Consider the following 8,420-nt stretch of genomic DNA (forward strand, 5'->3'; position numbering starts at 1 on the left):
TCCCCAAAAATCCTCGAACCTCTTTCTGTGTTCTTGGGGCTGGCAAATTGAATGGCTTTTACTTTATCGGGATCTATTTCAATTCCCTTTCGGCTCACTACGAATCCCAACAGTTTTCCCGATATCACCCCAAAAAAGTACACTTATTTGGGTTAAGTTTTAGTTGGCACTTCTTTAATCTTTGAAAGAGCTTCTCAAATTCTTGATATGTTCCTCCTCCGTCTTGGCTTTGACAATCATATCATCGACATAGACTTCAATTTCTTTATGCATCATGTCATGAAACAACGTCACCATGGCCCTCTGATAGGTTGCCCCTGCATTCTTTAATCCAAACGGCATGACTTTATAACAAACGTCCCCCACATAGTGACAAACGTTGTTTTCTCCATATCTTCAGGGTACATTTTAATTTGATTATAGCCGGAGAAACCATCCATAAATGAGAATAAGGAATTTCCAGCAGTATTGTCCACTAACGTATCTATTGGCAAAGGAAAATTATCCTTTGGACTAGCTCTATTCAGATCTCTATAGTCGACACACATTCGTACCTTCCCATCCTTCTTTGGTACTGGGACAATATTTGCTACCCACTCAGGATATTTGGCCACTGTGAGAAACCCAGCATCAAATTGTTTCTTCACTTCTTCTTTAATCTTGAGCATCTCGGGTCTCATTCTTCTCAGTGTTGTACGGCTTACAATCAGGCTTTATCGGTAATTTATGGACAACCAATTCTGTATCCAGCCTTGGCATGTCCTCGTACGACCAAGCAAATACATCCTTGAATTCTTGAAGTAATTCTATCAAGCTTTGCCTTCCTTCAGCAGACAGGGTGGTACCAATCTTTACTTCCTTTCTATCCTCATCTGTACCCAGGTTCAAGATCTCGGTAAGCTCTTCGTGAGGCAGAATCTGCTCATCTTCCTGTTCCACCATCTTTAGTAATTCTGAGGGTGGTTCACATCCCTCATCATCCTCACAACCTTCGATTTCCCCTTGACATATGGGCATCTCGAAATCAATCTCCGGGTCAGAGTCATTAGCATTCGTATTATTGATATCTGAGTTCCTGAAAGGATAACGAAAAAGAAGATATATATACATATATACATATGGGAGAATCTTTTCCCATATAAACAAATAGAAATAATATATGCGTATATTCAAACAAAAATGCATGAGGAAATGTTTGCCATTTGGGAATTAACAAACACATCTTTTATTGAAAGCAAGTAAAAACACAACTTAACCCTTTACATCAAATCACCTATTGTCCCAGGGTATGAACAATAGGGAAGAGTTCTAGTGTATTACTCTGCAAAAGATTTGTAAACAGGCAATTCCTCCGCAGTCCAGTTTTCAACACAAAGCCCGTGGCGCAGGGTAAATGCCCGTAGCTCTCATTTCTTTGAACTCCTCATCGGTTATGACATTAATGCCCAAGTCCTCCAAGGCATTCTCAACTATCCTTTACTGCTTTCCAAAGTCCCTTGAAACATATATCCTCCTGATACGAAAATGCTGCTCAATGGCGGGAATGTCATGGGCTCCCAGCTTGGTCCTCACCAGTCAATCTTGCCTTTCTCAATTCCTGAATCTTCTTGATGCTTCTCAGTTTTTTTTTAAAGTCGGCTGATACCCTAAACCGAACCTGTCTTTTTAGTTACAGGGTAGATTGGGCCCACCAGTCCTTGCAACCGACGTCCAAACCCTTTGCCAGTTTTTGCTCCTCTTCCAAGAGTCAGCTTAAGCCCCATTTTGGTGCAGTTTGACAATCTAGGCTTCGGGATCTTCTTTCCTTCTGCCACAACATGGCATTGACATATTCCAGATCTGAAAAACTTCAACAGCTTGTTCTTCCACTTCAACGTATGGAGCAGTAGTAGAAACCGAAGCAATAATGTCTTCTTCAGCATGAATGCATAAAGCCTCCCATCAATTGCAAATTTTATCCTTTGGTGCAACGTTGACGGAACCGCACCGGCCTGATGAATCCAGGGCCTTCCCAATAAACAGTTGTATGTAGGCATGATGTCCATCACAAGAAACTCCACTTCGTATATCACCGGGCCAATAGTCAAAGGGATATCAATCTTGCCTAGAACTTTCTCTTCGTTCCATCAAAAGCTCGAACCACACTTTGACAGCTTCTCATCAGGTACTGTCCACTGGTAATTTTTTCAGGGTCACCAAGGGTCACATTTAACGCCGAACCGTTATCTATCAGTACTCTGGATAGAACATGCCCTTTGCACCTAACTGTGATGTGTAGCCTTATGATTGCCAATCATCCCAGAAGGATCTCGTCCTCAGAAAGATAAAAAATTATCGGCCTGGATGTTGGCAACTAGTCGGTCCAGCTTTTCTGTGGTATCTCCTTCGGACAAAGGTTTGGTTTAAAACTTTTAACAGGGCGTTGCGATGAGCCTCTGAACTCAGAAGAAGTGATAGGACAGAAATACGGGCAGGCAGCTTGTGCAGTTGCTCAACAATACTGTATTCACTATGTTTCAAATTTTAAAAATTCATCGCTTCATTCTCCGTTACTGGCTCATTGATGGGTTCATCTTCTTTTATCTGCACATCGATACTTTTTCCTTTCTCGACAGCAATCTTCTTCTCAGGTTCTTTGTGATAACATCTACCACTCCTGGTCATGTGTCCCACTTCATCTACCTCTTCCTGTTGCTTTGCCACCTTCCTATTTGACAAGTATATCTCCAGGGTACCTGTTTATTGTCTTTGTACGGGAACGGAGAGGGAGGTGTAATAATCACCTTTGGAGCTACCTTCTCAGCCACTCGATTCTTGGGAGTAATGACGAGGGACAACTAGCACTATAGACCCTTTGTATGATCCCTCAGAGGCGTAACTTCCGCTTCTTTTTCTCAGCCACTTCTTTGAAGAACTCGATTTCCTTACTATCCATCATCTCTTGTACCAGCCCTAAGAAATCAGAACACTGTTGTATATTGTGTCTTGTGCAGTTATGGTAGTGGCACATCTCTTCATTGTTGAACTGTTCACATGGCAGATTAGTCTTTAATAGTCCTACCTTGACCATTTGGCACCACACCCAAGACATGGGTGACATCACCTCACTAACATTTTTTACAGTCATTCTTCCTTTCTCTTCAGCGACTGCATTAATCCCGGCTCCTGCATGGTTTGCAATGGATTCTGGGCTATGTTTGGCTGTTCACTGTCACCAAAATTGATGACGTTTCTTCTTCTCAGAGCTTGGACGACCTTTTTGAAAGCGGGACAATTTTCAATAGAATGTCCGAAACCCCTGCATGGTATTCGCACTTAGCACTAGCATCATACCACTTGGGATACGGGGGTTGTATAGGGTCCACATGATAAGGTGAGACTACATGTCGATCATATAATTCGTGGAATAACTCCTTATAAGTCATAGGAATCGGATCAAATTGAGGCCTCTCTCTCCTTGGATCTCTTGCCCCTTGTCTATTGTCAATTTGGGGTGATGCTACGTTCCCTGGTCGGGACACTGTGATATTATGGGAATCATACTGCCTTACGTTGCTGACTTCGTTTTCCTTCTTCCTTATCGGCTGTTTCTTGCTGGAATCTCCTCCCTCAAGCTTCCCGCTTTTAATCGCCATTTCAATCATTTCTCCAGCCGTAACTATATCAGCAAAACTTTGAGAAGGATTACCAACAAAATGTGAAAAAATGGAGCCTTCAAGGTATTAACAAAAAGTAGGTTCGTTTCCTCCTCTACCAACGGTGTGTGGACTTGTACTGCTACCTCTCCACCTCTGAGCATATTGTCTGAAACTTTCATTATGCTTCTTCTTCATTGCTTGCACCATTCTGTTAGGCCTGACGTCCTTCACATGCTTATACTGGTCAAGAAAAGATTTGGCCAGGTCTTTCCATGTCCTGACATCAACTCTCCTTAGTTGATTATACCATCGCAATGCTGAGCCTACTAAGCTTTCCTGGAAACATGGATCAACAGCTGGTCGTCCCCTACGTAACCAGTCATTTTCCTGCAGAACATTGTGATATGGGCAGAAGGGCATTGGGTACCGTCGTATTTCTCGAAGTCAGGAGTTTTGAACTTGGAGGTAGGACCAGATCAGGAACTAAACTCAGTTCCTTAGCGTCGAGACCATACAAGCTGGTATCTTCTTTCATAGCTTGTACTTCATTTGCTAGCTGCTTATATTGCTCCTGCAACAACTTGTTTTCGCTCTTCTTTGCTTCTTCATCAAGGTCCGGGACCTGGTGATATGGGCTTTCTTCGGGATGCGAACAAGATCCAGGTTGCGGATTAACTGCAATGCCGTCAGGATTTATGTGTACTTTGGTATGATAGATGTTCCTTGGATATTCGGAGACTGTACCGGGGTAAACCCTGGAGGGTAAATGGTTCTTCACTTGTTTGCTCATGGGCCTTTCCGTGCTCTGGATTTCTCCCTCCCAGCATATTTGCCAACTTAGACAACATATCCTCTTGATCCTTAAGCATATCTTCTTGCATTTTCCTCAGATCATCTTGCAACTGCAATTGAGTTCTTTCTATTTGAGCAATCTTATCATCCATGGCCTTCCTTGTGTTATAGTGATGCTTGAATTTCCCAGTATTCTGTAATGTATCCCTTATTGTTAATTTTAATGCTTTGAGGATGAATGTAAATTATGTAAGTGCGACAAAATGCAACACAACTTAAATTAATAATAAAATACAAATGTAGAAAGGCATTGATTCATAAGACGATCAGTCTTAGAACAACTTTCATTTAGGACAAAAGCATCATCTTTACAAGAAAAGTCCATTACAGAAAAGGCCTAGCTCTATGTTCAGCTCCATTATCTGATTAACAAGCCAATCGACCCTCTTTCCTATCTGATGCTGGATTGTGTAGCTCTGGATGACTTTTGCTTGGAGATCCATCTCTCCCAACTGCCTCGCAATGCCGCTTAACTGATTCATGGTTTCACGGATCACGTGATTACTTTTGTCTTCCAGTCTAAAGTTATCGTTTGATTTTTGCCATTGCAGCCTGTGCCTTGGACGGTGCGCTCAAGACCAGCGATTTGTCTGGCAGCACGTAAGGCAGCCTCTAAATCATGAATCTTCTTTTGCAAAGCAGCGTTCTCCTCGAGGCAACCCTTTGATCCGTTGGGCAACGCTAACTACTTTCTACAATAAGGAACTTTCAAGCTGCATAACGTAGGCACTGTACTCTTCATTCTTTGCCTTGGCTAGTTAACTCTTCCTTATGCCTTGATTCCATTTCATGCATCTCTTGATTGAGTACCTCTATCCGTTCGTTCTTTGCTCCGCACCTTGTATCCAAGGAATACTTCATCCTGTTTGCCTTGGAGCACACTCTCCCGATGTTGCCTTTCTAATTTTAGCTCTCTTTGCTTTGCCTCTTCTCAGTTTCGAGCTCGTCGATCTTTTGCTTTCTAACTCAAGTTCAAGTTGCCTGTTATTTGCCTTCATTCTGAGTTTTTCAATATTAGCATGCAATCTTCTTCTCGCTTCTTGCTCAAGGTGTACCTTTTCTTAACTCTTTAGCCTCTGTCCTTTCGCTCTTCAGTGCCCTAACCCAGGACCTTCTCTCGGACTCAAGTTCTTGATTTCTTTTCTTCTTCTCTGTCTCTTGTTCTCTGACTCGGCGCTCTCTCTCTCGGCTCTGACGTCTCTAACTCGACGATCCCTCTCAGCCCGGAGCTCTAACCGCCACTGCTCTGAAGTTCTCCCGAGGCCAGCAATTGCCCGTGCTCGACTCATCTTTTGGTAATCGCTCTGTAAACTAGTGAGATTGGCCTCGACTTCATCTTTCTCTTGCGCATAAGCTCAAACTGTGTATTATAGAACCCCCTATCGATGTCCAACATGAAATTCTTTTGTCTAAGGGCCCTCTGCTTCCTTCCTGGCGATTTCCGCTTCGAATTCACTCTTCAGTATCTCCAACTTAGACGGTACGTATTTAAACTGTGCTTCCAAAGGAATTGTTGGTCACGATCCGCCAAAGGAAGGATATCATTCTTTCGCGCCCTCCATGCCACGTAATCTGGTGTCAGCATGACCTCAGCTGCTAAAATCAGTTCTAAAGGTTGACTTCCACGCCTCTGACATTGCACGAGCAGTCTTCTTGTAGTGATCTCCACAGTACACAAATTCAGATGCCTTCAGACCGGATGTAGCTGGGACGAATTGGCGTGCCCCAAATTGCCTTAGTACCATCAAACATAGCCTACTCCACCCCATAACCCTAATAGGGTTACCCAATCGGAATCCCCGCATTTGTACAACACATCCACAAAAGCTAACCAGGGGACACGCCACACTATATCATGCTCCTGTAAATTTCTGAAGAGTGAAACCCAATCCTTCCTGGTGAGATGCTCTGGCCACTCTTTAGTGAGGAAATCTTTTAAGGTGAATAGGCCGTAGAAAACCGTCGACTATACTCTCGTCAATTTTCCAGAAGTGACTGCGTATCCAAACAGTAAGCAACTGGACACACCCGGTGAAGCGGCTACTCTCAGCTCTTCTGCAACTGCTAAGTGCTCTGAATGTTCGGCCAAAACTGTAGGAACAGGGTTTACCTTCCTTTCCAAACGCTCGAATAAATCGACCACTACGGCTTCCACGTGATAAAAAACTTTCGGGAAAATCATCAAACCATAAATTCCCAAGGCGAACATCTCCATGCTCTTCTCGATATCGCTATGCTTGACGATAAGCTCCTTGAGGCATGACCAAGGGAAGCAATCGGACTCTCCTTCTTTTGGATTCGATCAGCAACCCACTTTCTCCCATCCCAGTAATCCTTGCGAGCTTGCTCTTAAAGGATTGTGTCCTTGAGGCTTTTGAGTAGATTCGGTCCAAGTGTACGTCTCGAAATGAAACAAGGAGGTGTATTCTTCTAACGTGGGAGTCATGTCTTCCTTGTTGAAAGTGAAGCACTATATGCGGGATTCCAAAACTGGATGAGAGCTTTGATTAGGGGTTCGTTTACTTTCACGTACAACAGAAGGGCGATGTCACCATACTTTTGCCAGAAAGAGTATTCACATCAGAATTCCAACTTTCCCAAATTTCGCGTAACTCTTGCAAATCGTTTTACTTTAGACTGACCGGAGCAACCTCTGGTAGTACTGATATGTAATCTTCAGTCAAACTGTCGCCTTTCTTCCTCTGATTTCCTCGGACCACGACCTCACTTCTGCGTTATCCACTTCCTTGTTATGAAAGCTCTTGTCCATTTTATGACCGCCTTCTACTTTTATGACCACCTTGTGAATCAACACCTTTCTTCATGAATGATGCAATGCAGCATAATAAATAAAACAAAACACAAACAAAAATAAAACTGTGTTAGTATATACAATGAATAGTCAAGAAAAAAAAACAACATGAGATAGAAAATATACATCTAAACCTTATTCACATGTATCTACCCAACATGATCTACCGAATCATGCTTTAGTAGATCCTACCCAACATGGTATTACCCAGGTTTGTTATCAAAAAATCCTAACCGCATGGTATCTAATTCACATGCTGTTCAAAAATAAACCTAACCACATGATCTCTAGTTCGCATACTTTTTGCAAAAAATAAATTCGAGGGAAGTTAGAATGAGTTTCCCCTTGTCTGTGGACAGAGATTCAGCATAAGACGGGCAGAGTTCTGGTATCACTAAAAGGGTCCTCGAATTGTCCTTTGCTGGTGCCCCTTGGCTTGCCAGACCCTCGATCCTCACCCATTATAGGCTTAAAACGGATCAAGTTCAATTTCGAGAGGATACATTTCCCTATGTCCATGCGAGGAAACTCAATGTTTCACTCGTAAACATAAGGCATGTACCCAGAGGTTACTAGCTAAAGCCCATGCGGAGAAGTAATTTTTCTCACGTAAGCGTAGCTTTCACCCCTACCTAACGGGACAGAGCACAGTTAGAAGGCTCTAAATATTAAAGGTTTACAACAACAGTGGGGAAACTCATAATCCTTTGCCTCGATCCAAGAGAAACAATAGACTAAAGTGAAAGTCAGAAAACTGAAAATGTAGATCACACATTAGTACAACTATTTACTCATTAACCCAAATTACAAATTAAGATGCACACAAAACAATTCAAACAAACAAGGGATCAAAAACCAAATCAAAGCGAACTTATAACTTTCGTTTGCAAAGACAATTAATTAATCGACTATCGGCCTGACTCTCTAAAAGGTCCCCAGGAGTCGCCAAGCTGTCGAAACGATTTTTAACGGGGGGGAGAGATTTTGGAAACCGCGTCATTTTTAATTATTATCTTTTCAATTGAATTTTTAATTAAAAACAGTGCGATTTTAGAAAACCTCTCGTTTCGAAAAATTGGAAATTCCTTACGATAAAAATAAGGTTCGAGTCGCCACCA

This window comes from Hibiscus syriacus, unplaced genomic scaffold (genome assembly GCF_006381635.1).
Source record: "Hibiscus syriacus cultivar Baekdansim isolate YM2019G1 unplaced genomic scaffold, ASM638163v2 tig00110374_pilon, whole genome shotgun sequence".
In the NCBI taxonomy this organism is placed as follows: Eukaryota; Viridiplantae; Streptophyta; class Magnoliopsida; order Malvales; family Malvaceae; genus Hibiscus; species Hibiscus syriacus.